The 20,596-nt window shown below is 37.3% G+C and overlaps 1 pseudogene; it reads right to left on the bottom strand.

The window, feature by feature from the left end:
* Positions 1–1,032: 1,032 nt before the first annotated feature.
* Positions 1,033–19,202, bottom strand: LOC105040067 (protein NPG1-like; annotated as a pseudogene).
* Positions 19,203–20,596: the final 1,394 nt, after the last annotated feature.

Raw genomic sequence — 20,596 nt, forward strand, 5'->3', positions numbered from 1 at the left:
CCCTACAAATTTATCATGTGGACCCCCCTCCACCTAAGAGCCAGCAAGCATACTTACTAACCTTGGAGTGGCAAGCAATCGTTTTTTCACCTCTTACTCAACCATCTATTATTGCTCTCTACTCTATTATGCCAAACTACACATATTTTATGTATGATTTTTGCTGGATAATCTCAGATGAGGAGCCCGATACAACTGTTTGGCATCACTCTTTATAAAGCTTCTTCTAACTCACATTAAAGTAAACTTCATTTTTTACAATTACTAGGTATTTTCCTTCATCAGGGTGGTTGATTAAAAAAGGGTCCAAAGAGTGGTAAAATAAACTCGAGCAGCACTTCAGTCATTAGTTTGGCATCTTTTTCTGTTACTAAAAGCTATCTTGACAACCAATGCACATGGTTAGTAAAATTTCAATAGCCACCAATGACAGGCCAACACAAATTATATTTTGAAAAAAATCATACTGCCGATGCCCTCCGGGGGACTTCAAGGGCATCAACTGGGCATGATATGATAAGCAATACATTCTGCAGAAAGCACGTGACACTCCACATGGCTTTGGTGCTCGTATCACCTCTTAGTTTCCCGGAGAATGGGAACCTGATTAAAAATAACCATACCCACTAGCCACATCCCATCTCCACAATGGTCACTTAGATCAAATGTTATGCTCTCATCACTGTGGTCATATCCAGCGTGGTCCTCTCTTTCCTGTCATGCAAAAACTAATATATTATTTTGCTTTCTGCATTTTGTTCTCACTGGTGATTTACAACACATAAGCTTCAGATAATATACTCAGTGAGACCACAAGCATCATACACATAAACTTCTGTTTTACAGCACCTTTTTGTGATCCTTCACAGCTCTCAAGATCTTAATGCTATATACAACAGGTGGCAGCAAGAATCAAAAAGGAAAGCCAAGGAAAAAATTTGATATGATAAAATGTACAAGCTCAACAGCACTACTCCACTAGTGACAAGTAACTAGGATGAAATTGCCTTTAAACGTTTCTCGCCAGATAAATTGTATGCCGCCAAGGATGCAGTAGCAGTGATACAATTATGAAGGGAGGAAAAAAAAGGCACAAAAACTCTATAAATACAATCTACAGCTGAAATTCAATTCTCTCGGTTATGTACCAGAAAGGGGAAGAATTATGGAGCCTTAAATTGAAGGCTCATGAAATCGAACTGAAACTCTCTACAGGATCTGATTCTTCTAGCATGGATGCTGCTAGGAAGCAGTCTGCTGCATCGGCCAGCCGACCATCATCTCTATGAACCAATCCCAAGTAATACCAGGCAAGTCGATTGGTGGGTTCAAGCCTTAGAGCATCTGAGAGAAAGCTTCTAGCCACAGGCAAAGATTTTGAGCTTTTCTTAGAGAGCAGGGAACCAATCGATACCTTGCAGGGCACATGATCCAAATCCATCGAAAGGGCATTGGTATAAGCAGCCAATGCATCTTTAGTCTCACCACGGGCCTCATACATAGAACCTGAAAAATCACAGGTTCAAGAACGGTCATTCACTTCCCACTTTTAATGAGGAGCGGCTGTTTATTTCAATGTAAAACAAGCCAAAAAGATGGTGGTAGTTTGAAGACAGATATAACAAAGAGTAATGTAAGAGCATACAATAATCAACCAATGAATGACTTCTCTGTGTGCCTTCAATGCTTGGACATACATAACTAAGATCAAAAGTTGATCAAACATTCCAAAGTTCGAAATTCCACAAGCAAAATAAGCAAAAAATAAAAAGGATAACATATATGGGGACAAAAGTTAACGTTAGGTTTTGGAGTTTAACTTCCTGCTGTAAAAAACTCTTTCTTTTGTTCAAGTGAAACATAATGCAGCTGGCAGATATCATAAGGTTAGGAAAAGGACTTCACATAGAATTTGAGACTAACTAGTTAGATTGGATTAGTGAAAACCATACGTATTGCATCAAAAACAATAGGTACTTGCTCTTTTATTTGCAGGAGTAACTACCCAGAATTGAGTTACTATTGTTTTTATATTTGAATTATATTTCTAAAATAATTCATGAAGCATAGCTGCAGAAGCCAAATTGAAATCTTAAAATATTGACCTCCTAGTAGGACTAACCAATCTTCTGGAAACAATAATTTAATGGTTGTATACTTCTTTGCATTGATAGGTTTCTTGCCAGCCAATGATTATCTATTGTGCCAGTAGAATGCTCAAAAATGTTCAATATCAAATAAAGCAGTTGGCGATCTTAGGATGTAAAAACATACATCAAATATGGATTTGGCAATCTTAGAATCTAGAAGTGAAGTGTTTCTAGAGGTGCACACAAATAGACTTTGTTAGAAGATTCTTAGATTCCAGGTTCTTTTTTTGATTTAGAATTTATTTTAGCAACTTCATTACAAGATTCACAAGATGGAGTTGGCAATCTAATAATCCTGTAGCAAAGTGTGTTTGCGCACACACATGTGCCCACAATCAAGCAGACCTTAGATTGATAACTCCAACTTTTACTGTCGAAAATTTTTAATAATCCACTTCATAAAAAATTCTTAGATTGTCAAGTCCTTTTTGATATAGAATTTTTTTCAAATCTATATGCCAAATTACATCCATTTCAGGAAGGGAGCAACCTGCTTCTGCACAAGATGAACGTAAATAACCATTATGATAAATTGTTAGCAATAGATAAATCCAAAGCTTTCTATTAAATTTGAGAAGTTGAAATAGTAGTTCAGCAGTTATTAAACAGTAACTAAAAAGGAAGAAAAAAAGAGAGGAAGTAACTATAAGTGTTACCAAGAAAACAGCAAACTATAACAGAGACTACTGCATAGATGAAAAGTCTGGTCTCTACCTTCTATTTGCAGTATAGCAGCAGAATATGGTTTCAGGGCCCTAGCCTTCTCCAAGCAAACCACAGCATCTTTCCAATGGGAAAGACTAGAATATAGATTTACAAGACCTTGCCATACTTCAAACTCACTGACGTTAACATCCTTGACCTGAAGGGACATCAACATAGAGATTGAGAACTAAAGAGATCTTTTCCAAAGGAAAACAGCAAATTTTCCTTCCATGATTAATGGTTATTTTCATCCTACTACACCATCTTGAAAGTTGAAAAATAACTAGAGATTTTGGAAATGAAACATGCAAACAAAATATCCAATATGGTAAGACAAGTCACTTACAATACACATAGAAGCCATGGTGCTGTGCATTCAAGCATGCTCAAAAATATGAGTGCATGTACATGCAGATTACACCTATTCTCATTCAGACATTAGTATCACTGTCAACATATCAGTCCTTTGCAATTCCCGAGTCCAGCTTCAATTACCCAAAAAATATGAGCCCTGAAGTTCTATTGTAAATCTCCTCATTCAGGCAAAAGGATAATCATTTGTATTCTCAATCTTTTTTCCTGACCTTAGTGAACTTTCCTACAGCATTAATATACATACATATATACATACATACACATATACATATACATATACATACATATAGATATACATACATATAAATATACATATACATATATATACATATACATATACATATACATATACATATACATACATATAGATATACATACACATATACATATACATACATATAAATATACATACAGATATACATATAGATATACATATATATACATATATATGTGTGTGTGTGTGTGTGTGTGTGTGTGTGTGTATACACGTGTATATTTATATATATTTATAGATATGGTGGTCCCCCCAATATTTTAGTCTTACATGCATTACGACTCCACCAGCTTCGGAAAAGACCATATAATTAATTTATATATTAATTTTTTTATTAAAAAATATTTTTTTAAAAAAAATAGCTGTTTATTTTTCTTTAACCCTTTATTTATTCTTCAACCTTTAATGTGAAAGAGATTATTGAGATTTTTACACAATCAAAAACATTTTGCAGATGGCATAAGGTAATATTTTTTACTTATCTTTGTTTGTACATAAAATTAAATATTTATTGATATTTTTATAATATTTTTAGATATCTATATCTTTATTTTACTATTTATTATAAAATATTTTATTTAAAAATTATTAGTAAATTATTATTTTGCCCTCCCAACACTTAATGTCAGGCTCCGCCACTATATATATACATATATATATATATATACACACATGTGTATATGTATATGTTAGATGTATGCCCTAGAAGTCAATCTTGACTGACGCATATCGTATTTCTAGGACATGATTTGTACTTAACAGACAGTTTTAATTCCATTCATGTTGTATGTATCCATGAATCGTCCGAGGGATTAACAAGATGATACATATTCTCAAAAAGTTGAGAATTTGAGACATGTGTCATTGATAGTTAATTCCTAAATTGCTCCTGATCAAAAGATCACCATGGGGACGGTGATTGATCTAGACAGACCGATGCATGAATCGCTTCGTTCAAGTAGATGAGTATCGAGTCTGCAGTGTAGGAACACTGGAGCGAGAGTGAAGATAGTTGTTAGAGAACAACTAGCACTGACCGTGACCAACATGAGAAGTCACATGGATGTCTGCTCACTCGTTAATGACTTTATCGATGCTACAGTAGTATGACTGGTCCTTTGACCTACAGTGTCACGACTGCTCACAATAAGACTGATGAAGTTTGACTACACATAAACATGATCTCAATGAGTCTTTATAGTAGATGTTAACAACAGCTGGTCCATTGTAGAAGCAAGATATGCATCTAGATGGAATCTATTATCCCTAGCAAAAAAGAGTAGTCCTATATGATTTATGAGACTGAGTTCAGAAGTCCTTGGCCAAAACAGTGTGATTGATGGAAAAAAATTTTCATGAGTATTCACAAGATATACTCGAGTCAAATAAATCTAATATATGACTGATGATGGAGTTTTGACAAGCTTTCCATTACCTTCGTCTAGTCGGGACTCACGATAGAAGAATTGTATCACACAATAATTGCACCTAGAGGTTCATTATTTTTATTCTGCTGGATTACCACTATATACTGCTAGGTGTCACTAGTGGGGCCCATGAGCATCATCTTATGATCAATGATCCTTGATGGATAGAGTTGAAATAGTTTCGATCCATTGAAATGAGTTTCGATGATATTGTGATAGAGATCACAATTTACCTCACTATCAAATAGAATAGAACCTATGAGATCACACACAAAAGAGACTTTTAATTAATCAGATGGTTGAGTTGAAATTATGAATCGTAATAGGATTTAATTATCAATTTGATTGATGATTAAATCAATGCAAAACTTGCAATGTTCAATTCACTAAGGATTAGTAAATTTTTAGGAGGATTTAATTTGCAATTGGATTGCAATAGCGCTCAATATGATTGAGCTATAGAGTCCAAATCAGATTTAATTGAATTTGATTCAATTTAATTTGATTTGGATTTAATTGGATCAAGCCCTATTGGATAACAAGCTTGATTGGATCAAGCTCTATTGGTTATGAGATGACCTTATATCCAAGAAATCAATCCCTAGTTTAATGAGGTTTAAGCTAACTAATTTTCTAATTGGATTAGGGCCTAATTAGATTCCTATTTGGGCTAGGACCTAATTAGTTAATTGGTTATAACTAATTCTTAAATTAGTTAGGATTAGACCAAAAATTAGTTAAGCTTGGACCAAGGACCAAGAACCAAGAAAGTCCTAGTTGGACTAGGACTCATTCTTCTTGGCTGCCCCAAACTCCACGCAATCTCCATCTGAGATATTTCAGCCTAAAACCCAGGCCCACGCCGCCCATTTATTTCCTTTGGATTAACGTGAAAGAGGAATCCCAGTTGGACTGGGATTCTCTTTCTTTCTTGCGCTAAAACTATCCAACGCACACCCTAGCCCTAAGCGCCCATTGTCTCCCTTTTTAACGTGTAAAAAAATCAGATATAGATCTGATTTTTACCGTGGGGGTTTCTCAGGTCTTCTCAATGCTAAGAAAAAAAAAAAAGGCCACCCCAAAGCCCTTTTACACGCCAAAAGATTAGGAGTTTGACTCCTATCTAAAGACCTATTCCACGCTATTTAAGATGGGCTCTTAGTCGTGAGTTTTAGATGGCTTTTTAATGTGAGATGGCTGCTGGTTAGCTGTTGTTTTGATGCAGAAAATCAGAGGTCCATGGTGTGGGAAAAAGAGTGAAAACGTTCCTCTTCTTGGTGCAAGAAAAGATCAGGAAGAAGGTCTTCATGAGCTGAAGAAAGGAAGTTCTTTCTTATGTGCTGATTTTTGGAGAAGAAAGGTTCCTCTTGTAGGCACAAAAAGGGTAGAGAGAAAGGTTCTCTCATGCATGGAAGAAAAGAGAAAAAAGAGTTCTTCTCTATATCTCTAGCGTAAAGATCATATGCGTGGTTCTAAGAAGAAAAGGAGAAGGATCTCCTTGTTCTTCTTCATCTTCCTCTTTATCCTCTTGATCTTCTTCTCCTCTAAGAGTGTCTTGAGAGAAAAGAAGAGTTCTCCTCAACCGTCAAGATGCGATCTCTGCAAAAGAGCTAGCACCCCAGTGAGATCAAAAGCTTCTGATCAGATCAAAGCTTTGTATCAAGGTATGCTGAACCGGTACCGCCAACCATATCGGCCGGCCAGCGGTATGGTTTGGTACGATTTCATACCGTACCGAACCGACGAAGACAAACAGACCCGAATTGGAAGAAGAAAAAGAGAGAGAAATAGAAAGAGAGGAGGGAGAAAGAAAAAGAGGGAGGGGAAGGAGCCGGCAGGGCCGTCGGACGGCCTTTGGCTGGCCACCAGAGGGCGCAGTCCACGCGCGCGGCGCCGCGGGCGTGAAACAGAGGTGTCGCCCCTGTTTCGCGAGTTTTTTAAAAAATATAGTTTTAAGTGAAGCCGGCAAATAGTTTACCGGCTTCACGATTTTTGTCTTTTTTTTTTTTAAAATCCCTTAAGTCGGCAACTGGGTTGCCGACTTTATGAGTTTAAAACCAAAAAAAAAAATTAAAATAGATGACCGCCTGTTTTGAAAAGAAAAGGGCGAAGCCGCGGAGGGGCTCCGCCCACTCGACCACCTTCAGGCCATCGGCGTTGGCTTGCCGGCCACCGAGGGCCTCGCGATGGAGGCACCATCCATCCGGTAGGTCCCTCTCCCCTTCGAGCATTCTCTCTCTCTTTCTCACTATCTTGAAAGTCCTATCGGACGATACGGAATTCGAAAGCCCTCCGACGGCCACAGCCGGCCACCGTCGACCTCCGACGGCTCCCACCTCCCTCCCTCTCCTCCTCTCTTTCTCACTTTCTTTTTTTTTTTCTGTACCATTGGTGTACCAAATTTATCGATCGAATCGTGTCAGTTCCCCACTGGTCCAGTACGATACGAGGTGTACCGACTAGTTCGGCACAGTATGGGAAACCTTGCTTTGTGTGGATATCCGTAGATGTCGGATGCTTGTGCGGCTTCAAGAGACCTTCTGAAGATATCCAAGATCATCAGATTGTAGATCAGCCCGTGCAAAGATTCAGATTTTAAAAAAAAGAAAAGCGAAACAGATACGCGATCCGATCGCATATTTATTTTTCAGATTTAAAATCAGATTGTGTTATTTTCTGCATATGAACTAAATCCTTAGGTGCCTTCATATGATGAATGCATGTTATTCATTGAAAAGATTTTAATCTTATTATTCCGCTGCATTTTGATTTTGAAAATATTTTAAAACACACATGCACGAGCACCTTAGAAATCTCAATAGTGGTAGCAGAGCCACGGATTCATATGTATGAAAATAACATGCATGATTTGAAAAAGATTTTTAAAATACGATTTTAATCAATACATGATATGTATACCTATTTAATTTAGATCTGAAAAGAATTTTGAGATCTAATTTTGATTCATATATATGATATATGAAAGCATGCTTAGGTTTGAAATTAGTTTGTATGATCTAAATTTTGTTCATATATGTGATATGTAATTGCATATTTAGATCTGAAATTAATTTTTATGATCTGAATTTATTCATATATGTGATATATGATTGCATGCACGATCTGAAAATTATTTTAAGATCAAAAACTTACTTTTCATGCAAAATCTGAAAATTTAGATTTAATATCTGAAATTTGTGTTTGTGCATGAGGGATTGGTCAGGGTAGATCAAATTAGATCATGTAATTGGATTACACCTAGAATTTTTGATTTGATCATAATGGGTCTAAATCGATTTAGCGGTTGATCAAATTGAGTTAAATGTTGATTAGGATTAGGTCAATAAAGCTTAAGATTATACAATTAATATTGATTGAATCGATTGACACCCATATGTAGATCAATTTACCTAAGGACCTAATTCGACTTTGTGGTTCGAGCCTGATTCACCTATGCTAATCTATTTGGACCAATTGATCAATTGGTGTCTAAGACAAGGACTTGAGAGGTGGTTACTTAATTAGGACCCATGATCCCATCAAAGGGGAGTCTCCCACCGATCTTCGCTTATCTGACTAATTTGAAAGGTTGAGTCTTGAATATGGTTGCTTGGTGATTTGGTTTAGTCCATGCCAATTAGATCAGTCATGTGATGATTGATTAGTTGAGATCTGAATCAAATCTCTTCGTAAATATTAAGCCTATCAATCTTCCATCTTTGTAGATGTGCAGGCGTGCTACCGACGTTGATTATTCTCGACTGATCACAGTAGTTCAATTGCATCAGGAATACGCAACCACTCTATTAGCAAAGAGTTGCTCCAGGATAAGGATGGGGTTGGACCCAATATCTGTCAGATGAGGGACTCAGTAATGGCTTTGTACCTACTTGTAAATGGTGGGTCGGGCTTAACTAAAGAGTGTAGTCAATATCTGTCAAGTGAGCCCACATGACTTAGAGATCACATCGCCGCAACATGCTTAGAGAAGCATCTGGGCAAAAAATTGTCCATACATCAATGTGCGTGTTACCAATATCTATCAGGTGAAGTGCACGGCATCGGTGGGACCACAGCACCTATTAGAAATCCAGTTATTGTATTAGGGTTTTTGTTTCTCCACCTGGAGAGTGAGAGATTTGATAAAATAGTAAGAACCTATTTGTTTCTTAAAATCTTTAGAATAAATTATAAAATAAATACATATATCTAATTAGAATATTTACTCTCTGCGGTTTACTGTGTCCGCTTCCAACACTCTAGCTCAAATCCTAGATATCAACCGTTTAACCGAAACTAATTACATACACTGGCTCAGAAACTATAAGAATCATTCTTAATTTTAGAAAATTAAGCCATGTTCTCAATCCGATTATCCCTATGTTATTAACCTGTCCAATCCATAGTCAACGAGCTATACTTGATAAGTGGATGGACAATGACAATAAAGTTAGGTGCTATAAATTGGAATCCATGCATGATGAACTTCAACTCGTGCATAAAGACATGTACACTGCGAACGACATGCTGATTCATCTACAAAAATTGTGAGATAATCAGAGTCGCATAGCGCATGAGATACGCAATTGGCAGTCAGTCCATGATCACTGTTTAATAATGATCAAGGACATTAAAGAACTTGAGAAGCTCGACATGACCATGCACAAGAAATTGCTAGTGAATTTGATCATGCAATCCCTTCCTATTTTGTATGGACAGTTTATGATAAACTACCATATGAATAACCCTGATAGCACCTTATCTGGATTGGTCAAAATATTGGTAACTAAGGAACCTTGAAAAGTTCAGAAGTACATATCTGAAGAGCCTAAAAAAAAGAACACACTTTGGGAAGACATGTCAAAATTGCTCAAAAACTAATCTTACGATTTTTTCCTCCCTATTGAGTATTAGACTCTAGTGCTTGTTTATGCACTTTAGTACGTCTAAGGGAACACAGAGGACCGAGGGAAGGTAAAGTAACCCTTCAAATCGGCAATAAGACAAGAGTTGCTGCTATGGCCGTGAGCACCTAATCTCTACGACCACTGTTTGAATTTAATTTTTAGAGACAGTCTCTATCATTTGCATGGTGATGCATCTGTGAACATATTTGAACAAACAGTAAGTACCATTGGATCTGAGAGATCCATAGTTGAGATAAACCTAAAGTATATATGGTACTTTAGGCTAGATTATATAGGAGAAGAAATGATTTACAAACTGGAGAAACATGGGCTCTTAGGCTCATTGACTGTTGAGTCATATCTAGTCTGTATATCATCTCTTTGAGGATAAATAACCAAGCTGCCCTTTGTGGGACAAGAGGAAGGGACCACTGACATACTTGCCCTTATACATATTTGATGCGTGCGGTGTATTTGATGTGCCAGACAAGGGAGATTATCTCTACTTCATTGCTTTTACCGATGATCAGTCATAGTATGGGTAGGTATATGAGATACAAATCTGATATCTTTGAAAAATTCAAAAAATTCAGATGTGAAGTAGAGAAATAAACTGACAAAAATTGTAAAGATACTTCGATCAGATCGAGGAGGCAATGCCAAAGTAGAAAATTTCTCGGTTGTCTCAAAAAAAATGACATAGTTTCATTGTGGACCCCTCCTAGTAAACCTCAGCTCAATGGGATATCTAAGAGAAGGAATAGGGCTGTATAAGATATAGTTCGATCCATGATGAACTTCACTAATTTAACATTTATTTCTTTAGAGACATACTTTAAATTTACCTGTTAAATAAGGTATCCTCTAAATTCGTTCCTACTACACCATATGAGATATGGCAAGATAAGCAACCAAGTCTTGATCATTTCAAGATTTAGAGATGTCCAGCCCGTATCAAGCATAGCAAGCAGGATAAGTTAGAGGCTAAATCTATGAGAGCTAGTTTCATAGGATATCCTAAAGAGTTTGAGATACTAGTTTTCTTCCCAAAGAATCACAATCATCATGCTATCTTTTTGAAAAATAGTTTATCCAAGATAGAGATGGTGAAAAGATAAGTTCAAAAAGAGTCTCTGAAAGCAACAAGTCATAGGACCTGTAGAATCTATTCATGATGAGCCAATACATGTAGTACCTCCTACACCTCGTAGATCAAATAGGATCTTCCATCCTTATGAAAGGTATTTGATATGCGAAGATATAGAGAAAATATTTTTCATAGGAGATAGGAAACATAGAGATTATCCCAAGACGTATGAGGCGATGTTGGACATCGATTTCGAGAAATGGATGTGTAGATAGCCTTCCTAAATGGATATTTTGAGAAGATATCTATATAGAACGGACTATGGATTTCACTTTCAGTGATAGAGATCACAATGCAAAGGTCCATACATAGACTTAAGCAAACATCTTGGAGTTGGAATACTCGTTTCAATAGTGTGATCAAATTATTTGATTTCATCGAGAATGAGGACTCGTGTTTACATGAAAGTTAGTGGGAGTGCTGTCTCATTCTTCGTATTGTACATGAATGACATCCTCTTGATTGGGAGTATCCCATGCTGACATCAGTTAAAATGTGATTGTATATAAAATTTTCTATGAAAGACCTAGGGCAAGCATCCCATAATCTGAGAATAAAAAGATCTATAAAGATAGATCTAAAAAGATGCTTGGATTTTCACAGAAAAGTACATAGAGGAGATGCTAAAGGGTTTAGCATAGAAACCTTCAAGAGAGATCTGCTACTCTCTTGGGCATAAGAGTATACCATGCTATATACTTGACTTGATATAGCCATTGTTGTGAGTGTCCCGAGCAGATATCAGTTAAATCCAGACTATGAATGTTGAATTGCTGTGAAAACATCCTTAAGTACTTGAAAAACACTAAGAATTTATTTTTGATCTTTGGATAAGGGTCTGAACTAAGAGGAGGATACATCGATTCAGACTTTATGTTTGATGCTGATGATAGAATGTCTACATCAGGGTGTGTTCTTGGTTCGATATGTTGGAAGGGTTCCAAACAACTGATCAATAGAAGCTAAATACGCTGTAGATGTATAGGACGCATTCTGATTCTTATGATAATTGTGGAATTAGATGTCATGCCATCAGATGTCATGACACCGTACCATAAAAACAATGACCCATAATCTTCGCTAAGAAGCCAAGGTCTCACCAGATATCCAAGCACATAGAGCAGTGGTATACGCGACTACCTCAAGTAGAAATACATAGAGGTGCAAAGAGTAGACTCCACATAGGATATGATAGACCCACTGATTAAGTCACTTAGTCAGCCGAAGATCGAAACCCATCTTGAGAAGAAGGGGCTTAGGTATATGACAAATTGATTTTAGTGCAAATGGGAGATTGTTAGATATATGCCCTAAAAGCTAATCTTAGCTAACGCATATCATATTTCTAGGACATGATTTGTACTTAACGAACAGTTTTAATTTCATTCATATTGTATGTGTTCATGAATCGTCCGAGGGATTAATAAGATGATGACACATATTCTCAAAGAGTTGAGAATTTGAGACATATGTCATTGATGGTTAATTCTTAAATTGCTCCTGATCAAAGGATCATCATGGGGACGGTGATTAATCCAGACAGATTAGTGCATTGATCACTTCTTTCAGACAGATGAGTCTCGAATCTGCAGTGTAGGAACACTGGAGTAAGAGTGCAAATGGTTGTTAGAGAATAACTAGCACTGAGCGTGATCAATATGAGAAGTCACATGGATGTCTACTCACTCATTAGTGACTTTCTCGATGTTGCAGTAGTGTGGCTGGTCCTTTGACCTACGATGCCACGGCTGCTCACAATGAGACTGTTGAAGTTTCACTACATATAAACATGACCTCAATGAGTCCTTGTAGTGAATGTTGATGACAGTTAATCTACTATAGGAACAGGATGCGCATCTAGATGAAATCTATTGTCCTTAACGAAAAATAGTCCTATATGATTTATGAGATTGAGTTCAAAAATCCTTGGCCAAAGTAGTGTGATTGATGGAAAATAATTTTCATAGGTATTCACCAGATGTACTTGAGTCGAAAAATCTAACATATGACTGATGATGGGATTTGACGAGCTTTCCATGACCTTCGTCTAGTCGGGACTCACGATAGAGAGACTGTAACTGCACCTAAAGGTTTATCATTTTTATTCTACTGGATTGCCACTATATACTGCTAAGTGTCACTAGTGGGGCCCATGAGCATCATCTTGATGATCGATGATCCTTGATGGGTAAAGTTGAAATAGTTTCAATCCATTGAAAAGAGTTTCGATGATATTATGATAGGGATCACAATATACCTCACTATCAGATAGAACAGAACCTATGGGGTCACACACAAAAGAAACTTTTGACTGATCAGATGGTTGAGTTGCGATTATGAATCGCAATATGATTTAATTATCAATTTGATTGATGATTAAATCAATGCAAAAGTTGCAATATTCAATTTACTGAGGGTTAGTAAATTTTTAGGAGGATTTAATTTGCAATTGGATTGCAATAAGGCTCAATATGATTGAGCTATAAGATTCAAATCAGATTTAATTGAATTTGATTCAATTTAATTTGATTTGAATTTGATTGGATCAAGTCCTATTGGATAACAGGCTTGATTGGATCAAGCTCTATTGGTTATGAGATGACTTTATATCCAAAAAATCAATCCCTAGTTTAATGGGGTTTAACCTAACTAATTTCCTAATTGGATTAGGGCCTAATTGGATTCCTATTTGGATTAGGACCTAATTAGTTAATTGGTTATAACTAATTCCTAATTTAGTTAGGATTAGACCAAGAATTAGTTAGGCTTGGACCAAGAACAAGAAAAGTTCTAGTTGGACTAGGACTCATTCTTCTTGGCTGCCCCAAACTCCATGCAATCTACATCTTTGCGTGTGATATTTCACGCCTAAAACCCAGCCCACACCGCCCCTTTATTTCCTTTGGATTAGCGTGAAAGAGGAATCCTAGTTGGACAGAATTCTCTTTCTTTCTTGCGCTAAAACTATCCAACGCACACCCTAGCCCTAAGCGCCCATTCTCTCCCTTTTTAACGTGTAAAAAAATCAGATATAGATCTGATTTTTACCATGGGGGTTTCTCAGGTCTTCTCCACACTAAAAATAAAAAATAAAAAAAGGGCCACCCCAAAGCCCTCTTACACGCTAAAAATTTGGAGTTTGACTCCTATCTAAAGACCTACTCCACGCTATTTAGGATGGGCTCTTAGTCATGAGTTTTAGATGGCTTTTCAATGTGAGATGGCTGCTGGTTGGCTGTTGTTTTGATGCAGAAAATCAGAGGTCCATGGCGTGGGAAATAGAGAGGAAACATTCCTCTTCTTGGTGTGAGAAAAGATGAGGAAGAAGGTCTTCCTCATGGGCTGAAGAAAGAAAGAAGGTCTTCTTTTTTGTGTGCAGATTTTTGGAGAGGAAAGGTTCCTCTTGTAGGCGAAAAAGGGTAGAGAGTGACATGCCCAGGCCTGAATAACTATCTTGTGTAGGTATGGATAAAGATTGGAATACAAGAAATATAAAAAAAAAAATCTTTGAAACCTGATTGATAAGAAAATCGCCACAATCAGATCACAAAGGGGTAGAACGCCATACTCAAGAAAAGAAGAACGTGAATGATAAGTTCTAGGGTTTGTAACTCGCCACTAACATATAAGGATTAGATGAGAGAATTCAGCAACACTCATTTTCATTCATTGAAGTCTGAATAAAATACATAAATCGCCTCCCTTTATATAGATATGAGAAGAAACATAAGGCAAATTCAGTAAATGGAAGGGAATAACAGAATTTTGCTATTATGGAAATGATGGTAGCTGCATCTTGCTACTATGAAAATGATGGTGGCTGCATTTTGCTACAAAGAAAATTATGGTGGCTGCATCTTGCTATTAAGAAAATTATGGTGGCTGCATCTTGCTACTAAGAAAATTATGGTGGCTGCATCTTGCTACTAAGGCTGCATCTTGCTACTATGAAAATGATGGTAGCTGCATCTTGCTACTATGAAAATGATAGTGATTGCATTTTGCTACAAAGAAAATGATGGTGGCTGCTAAATGATGAATTAGGAAAAAACAAAACAACCTTCTAGACTCGGCCCTTTCCCAAGCAATATCTTCCTTCAATTCCCACCAAGTCTGATTCACACCAACATCATGCTTCTACGCAAGTAAGCAAAGTCATCAATTTGGCTCTTGCTCATGTAATTGGATCCACGTATGGCATCTGATCATCTCTTTCTTCATGATGATGCACACCAGAGAGAAAGGTTCTCTGATGTATGAAAGAAAAGAAAAGAAAAAGTTCTTCTCTAGATCTCTAGCATAGAGATCATGTGCGTGGTTCTAAGAGAAAAAGAGAAGGGTCTCCTTGTTCTTCTTCATCTTCCTCTTTATCCTCCTGATCTTCTTCTTCTTTAGAGTATCTTAAGAGAAAAAAAGAGTTCTCCTCAACCGTCAAAATGCGATCTCTGCAAAGAAGCTAGCATCCCGATGAGATCAAAGACTTCTGATCATATCAAAGCTTTGTGTGAATATCCATAGATACCGGATGCTTGTGCAGCTTTAAGAGACCTTCTGAAGACATTCAAGATCATCAGATCGTAGGTGAAGGTCAGCCCGTGCAAAAATCCAGATTTGAAAAAAAAAGCGAAATGGGTACGCGATCCGATCACATATTTATTTTTCAAATTAAAAATCAGATTGTATTATTTTTTGCATATAAACTAGATCCTTAGGTGCCTTCATATGATGAATGCATGTTATTGATTAAAAGAGTTTTAATCTTATCATTCTGCTGCGTTTTGATTTTGAAAAAATTTTGAAACGCACACATATATATATATATATGTGTGTGCGTGCGTGTAGATATGTATACATCTATACATATGTATACATATATATAAATTATATATATATATATAATTTACCACTATGTATTAAGACAGTGAAACAATCTTATGATATCATCAAATAAGAATGTGATGGCCAAGAAATCATACACAAGAAAAAAGTGGAAAGATCAATACATCTGAGTTGAACAATGAGGGAACCTATGGCATAGTAAGAGGACTCAAATTTACATTGGATGGTCTGGAAAAAGAAGTCCCATGAAAATCTAAATGAAAGTTACTAAAATGTTCTCACAAAGCTAAAGCAAATCAAGTGTTTAGCTGATATGATTTGCTTAATGATATCTCTACCAAACAACGCTTAAACAGAATAAAGTTTGTTGGTTGCAGTTGAATTTAAGATCTCTATTCCCTGTCTAATGGAGATTTCCGCTATGCCCTTTTTCTTTTTCACTAATCCATGACAATAACCATCTAGTAATTTCATTTGAAGAGAATGGAAACACTGTCCAAAAGGCTTGGGGACTTCTTTACAAATTTAAATAAATCTACACTTGACATTATGAACTACAGATAAAAATTGCAAAGGAAACAGCATGTGAACCCTATATAACTTTAAAAGCACAGTCCTTAGTAACTTCTTTTCTTTTTGAACTATTAGCCTTATGACAACTATTGAAGTTGGTTTTGCAGATTCTTCTTCACAGTATAAGTTCAAGGTTTATTTGCTGTCTCTCTAAGATAGACCACATGCATTTTAACAATTTCAATGCACAACATCACAGGTTTTCCATCCCTCTGATCCCCACTAAGCCCTCCAAAAATCTCAGCTGTACCCCATGCCATCTCAGTTTATTTTCCCAGATGCTTTCTTTCAATCAATTGAATACCCAAAAACGGGGTTAGTGGTTGCACTTGTGCTAAAAAAAAGGCAGGCACATGTATAGAGAGGAGAAGAGAGAAGTAGTGCCCACAGATTTGCAAAGTCCTTCAGAGATTATGAAGGAAAAAAAATGAAAAAGTGGACCTCCAGCTTTTTGAGCTCGAAGAATTTTTTGAATCAGATGTCAGAAATCATCTCAAAGAGGATATGACTAGTAGATGAAATCATAAGCATATGCTCAAGAAAGAAGAGCAAAAGAAACTAAAAAAAAAAAAAAACAGAAGCAAGAAAAACCTGAGTGCTGTTCTTGGAAGATCCAAAGGCCTTTCTTTGGGCCTGAACAAGAGCAAGCAAGAAACAATATGCTTCTATTGCATCCAACGGCAAAAATCGAGCCACTTTCAATTCAGCCTTAATTCTGAGTAATGGCCCTTGTTCCCACTTTGAAGTCTCATCTAATGCAGCATCTGTAACAATTTCAGCCTCCAAATATTGTTGTTAAGCAGACAGAACCAAAGCAAGCAATCTCCAGCCTTTAGATATTGACCCACCAGTCGCATCAATAAATTCTTTTGCATACCAGAGTGCACCATTTGTATTGTGCTGCTCAGCATATTCAAGGCTTAAGTCAAAATTCAAATATGGGTTATTGCAGTCAAGCACAACTTCCTCATGTAGTGACTTTAAAGCCTCAGCTTGCAAACGAGTCCTCTTATGGTCTGATGAAGCAATTTTGACTTGTTTCCCCAAACAAGTGCCCAAGAAATGGAGACCCACACTCTTTAGATGTTCATCTCCATTCTGAGCATTTGCAATAGCTCTCCAAGCATATTCTGCTCCCTTAGAAGCAAGAAGACAATCCTCGCTACAGATCTTAGCAGCCATTAATAATGCCATTACATCATTAGGGCTTTCATGCCTGTTTAAATACTTTCTCAATAAATTCAAAGCAGATCTGTTCTGCCTGGCTCCACTATAACAAAGAGCCAAACTGTAACACCTTTCACAGCGGGGATATATTCCGGGCAGGACCTCCTCAAAGTGCCTTCCCAAGACAGAAGTCTGGCCACATAAGGACAGTGCAAAAGTAAGGTGCTCCATAACTGAAGGATCCCATTCAGTCTTACCAAGGTACCATTTCCTTAACAATATCATTAAAAGTAAAATAGCCTCTTCCAAATTGCTCTTAGGAATAAATGAACCTTCAACTTGGGCAGCCAAACTAGGTGAACTAGCTTCTACACCACCATACAACAAAAATACTGCAAACCTTTTTTTAATCCTTGCACAGTATTCTTCATCAAGATTCCATTGGCTGAGAAGAGCACGTCTGTAAGAAGCTAAAGCTTCCTGATGGCGCCCAGCTTGCTTCCATAGTTCTGGAAAGACCTCCACAGCCTTACTAACGGTTTCCTGTAACTTTTGTTCCACTAACATCTGGTATGCCATGTTGGAATATCTTTTCCACAGCATCAAGGACACTTTTACATTCCTGAGCAGCTTCTGCAACAAATAAGAAATCTTCCTAAAAAATATGCACTTTCCTGTTAACGTAACAAGAACACCATAGAAAACAAATCAAATAATAGACATAAAAATGCTAAATAACTCAATGTGTATCCTCATGGGACTTTCCTACTAAGGTCATAAATAGTTTTGCAATCCATACCGATGGCTTTATCATTGAAGGGTCATGGACTTCAAGTATATGGCTTCAAAGACGAGGCTAGCAGCATGCTGAGACACCTGGTGTATTGATTCAGTATGAGAGCGGTTCCGCTTTGAAGCAGGCTTTTCAGAAAAGGTGGGTTGCAAACGCTATATAGCAGTCTGGAGGTCTATTCCATCAAATACACGAAAAGCAGATTCCACATTGCCCCTCTGATATTCCAGCCTCCCAAGAAGTGAAGTGCTCTTGCTTCCTAAAATATTTCAAGAAAACATGAATGCAAGACAAGAGTCGCAAAATAAGATCCTGGCAATCAATTTCCCTCATAAATTGCAACTTTAGGATTCAATACTACAAGAAAAAAGAGTCATTATGCCAATGGTACCAAACCATTCAGGAAAACCTACATCATTTATCTCAACTCAAACAACCAAATGCTCAAGAATCTAACTTGCAAGAGATCGTGCCAACGAACCACTAAAAATCGAATTTTTATGCCAAAAAAAAAAATTAAAAGAGAAACCAAACCTCCTAATTGAGGGAGAGCCCTTCCCTCAGCAACGACTCGGCCTCCTGGATGTTGCCCTCATCGAGCTTGGCCTCCACATCGGCGGTCTTCACCGTGAGGCCGTTGATCGAAACCCCCCTCACCGACGACATCTCGTCCTCTTCCCTGCCCTCGCCGTCGCAGTCGAACCCCATCGCGCCGCCCGAGCCCTCTTCCGCCGTCGCCCACGCGCTGTGGGCGCATCCGATCCGGGCCTCAAGCCGATCGACGATCGGAACGCCCCCGAGAATGGGAAGATACGGGAGAAACTGGAGAAAAAAGAGGAACAGGGAGGAGGAGCAGGGGATCGAGAGAGTGGTCGGAGATCGGATCGCGGAGAAAATGGGGACGACTTCCGCGGCGAGTCCTTGGGGTCGGCTAGCGTTGGGACTTCGGAGTGGTCCAGAGCGGTGACCGGAAGCAGGTTTTAAAAGTGGGAGACGGGATGACGAAGGGTGACGGGAACGATGGGAGGGCGAGGAGCACGAGACCGTGGGCGCCCTGACGCGGCCCCAAGAAAATATTAAAAGAGTCGTCCAATATTGATGTTTTCGGGGGCTAATGTGTAAAATTGCAAAACTTAAATATAAGCCGGCCACGTATTTGCCGATGTTGCATATACGAGCATTTTCCATGCATTATCTCATAAATTATGTTTCAGATCTCTAAACTATTGGATTTTTTTTAAATAATCCTTAAATAATAAAAAACTAAAATTTAGTATTCTAACTATTTGAACCAGTTTAATGTTGCTCTCAAATATGATTCTCATATCTTTCTCTCATCGAAAGTCTAATATAATAATTATTGGTGCTTATTTGATGCTTATGTACTATTAAAATTTTAAAAAAATCATTGATACGGCAAAACAATGATTCTTTCTTCTTCCCCAATCGTATTTTCTCTTCTTCTTCTTTGATTACTTTCGATCTCTCTTTTTTGAAGAGGTTGGGCCCATAAAGGAAAAGAGGATTTGGAATGGGAGGAGAAAATAACGAAAACCAGCTCAATAGGAGGGATTGGGAGAAGACGATGGAAGATGAGTGGAGAAGAAAAATCGAGCAAAGGTTCTTTCTCTTCTTTTTTTATTGGAATTTTAGGGATGAAAAAAAGAGAGATAGGAAATGAGAGATTTGAAGAGAAGGTAAGTAGGAAGAGTTCAATGCGATGGAGTGGTGAAAAATAAAGAAAAAAAGAGTTGGAAAAGAGGAAGATGATGGGGTCATAGAAGGATGGGACCATAGAGAGAAAGGGGCTTTTCCTCTTTTTTTTCTTCCATTAGGGTTTTAGGATGGAAAAGGATGAAATTCGTGATTTAGCCATATCATCAGCATTTTTCAAAACTATTTGAGCCACATCAGCTTTGATTTGAGCCATGTAAGTAAAACTTACTCCATGTAGATATCGGAGTTTGTCATATCGAACTTTCGATAAGAGAAAACCATCAAAATTATATCTGAGAACAACATTAAATCAGTTCAGATAGTTCAGTGACTAAACTTTAGCTTTTTATAATTTATGAACTATTTAAAAAAATTTAACTTAATTTACGAACCAAAGACATAATTTATCCAAAATTATAAAAATCATTTATATAATGCCTTGTCCTAAGTAATGTGATGTATAAGTTCGTTTTGCGGAAAAATCTCCACACGAATGGCCTGTTTGGCCAAGCTTTTGGAGAGA

The sequence above is a fragment of the Elaeis guineensis genome, chromosome 1 (assembly GCF_000442705.2).
Source record: "Elaeis guineensis isolate ETL-2024a chromosome 1, EG11, whole genome shotgun sequence".
In the NCBI taxonomy this organism is placed as follows: Eukaryota; Viridiplantae; Streptophyta; class Magnoliopsida; order Arecales; family Arecaceae; genus Elaeis; species Elaeis guineensis.